Genomic DNA, 1749 nt, shown 5'->3' on the forward strand with positions numbered 1-1749 from the left:
CTGTGTTTCAAGCTCGCTTTCACTGGTGTGGTCGATTCTTGCTGTTGCAACAGTGATAAAGGTATTGTATTCTTCTCCAAGGCCTGCTAGGGTTGATTCGATGAATTCTTCTCGAGAGAGTGGTGCTCCTAGGGCTTTTAGCGAATCTGCTACCTGATTGATCTTAGACATGTACTCCATTACTGTTGAATTATGCTTCTTGAGTGTTCTTAGTTGTGTCTTTAACTGTTTGATTCTTGTTTTCACTCTTGCTGCAAAATACTCTTCTAATGTGATCCAGATCTGAAATGCATACTCACATTCGATGACTCTGTTGACAAAGTTTGGTTCCATTGATGCGATTAACCAGGCGACTAGCCATTGGTCTTGAACTTCCCATTCTGCGTATTCTTGGCTTTCATTTCCATTTATGCGATCTGATTCTGAGTTGAATTTTGTTGGAATCTTTGCAGGATTTAGGTGATTTTGCAACTTGTTGATCTTGATGCACGCTAAAGCTTGTTTCTTCCAAGCTTTGAAGTTGTTTTCGTTGAGTTTGTTTGTGGAAAACGCAGCAAATGCATTCTGGTTTGTCATGCTTATTTGTGCGTTGGTGGTGAACTGAGACACTGGCTCCATGGATCAGAAAGCTCTGATACCATGTAAGGTATCAAGCTGAGGAGGATAAAGCTGAAACAGAAAGGAAGAAGAGAAACAAGGAGAAGCTGAATCTGAAGACAAAACAGAAACAGAGAGAAAGAGGGAGAGAAAGGAGGAGAAGCTGAATCAGAAAAGCATGTGTATTATGCATATCAGTTGAGTTTTACAAGTGGTACAGCTGTATATATATCTGGGGTTGCAACTGATTAGCTAACTGATAATAGAGATGTAACTGATTGCTTCTGGAATCTTCTGGTAACTGATTTTCTAACTGTCACTTGGCTTTACATGATGCTTGTGTATTACTACTAACATCAACCCTACTAAACCTTTCTGTGATTCTGAGTTTGTGTATTACTACTAACAATATAATTATAATAAAGATATTTTCCTAAATTTATATAATCATGTATTATTCATTAAAATAATTAAAAATATTTTTGATTAATAATTGATAAGTAGTTTAATAATGCATTAAATATTGATTTTATATAATTATAATAAAGACATTTTCCTAAATTAGTATAATTATGCATAATTCATTAAATGCATTCATTTTGGAGGAAAAATGGATTCACGAAAAAGTAACACCTCACTTTCATTAGTTGAGAAAAAATCCAGTTTTAATATATTAAGTATATATAAAAGAGATAACTTTTAATTATATTTTTAATTTTTAAAATAAAAATATAAAAAAAACGTATATATAACATTTGAATTCTGCTAGGGAATCAAGAGGGGTATAGCCAACAATAAGCCAACAAAAATTTATTAATTGTCATTAATTAATGATTATTTAAATTTTAATTTTTAAAAGATACAAAATTAATGATTATTAATTACCTCTTCTTACTCTAATTTACCTTTTACTATTTATCATGCAAATTCTAATTTCTCTTTCTAAAAAAATGGTCAAAACTCTAAAAAAAATACTAAAATATAAGATAAAAAATCATCTAAATCTTAAAAAAAACATACAAAACATAAGAAAAAGAAACATTCAAAACTAATAAAAAAGAATCATCCAAATTCTAAGAAAAAAACATACAAAACATAAGAAAAAATTATCCAAAACTAATAAAAAGAATCCTCCAAATCCTAATAAGAGTT

This window comes from Arachis hypogaea, chromosome 4, assembly GCF_003086295.3.
Source record: "Arachis hypogaea cultivar Tifrunner chromosome 4, arahy.Tifrunner.gnm2.J5K5, whole genome shotgun sequence".
Lineage (NCBI taxonomy): Eukaryota > Viridiplantae > Streptophyta > Magnoliopsida > Fabales > Fabaceae > Arachis > Arachis hypogaea.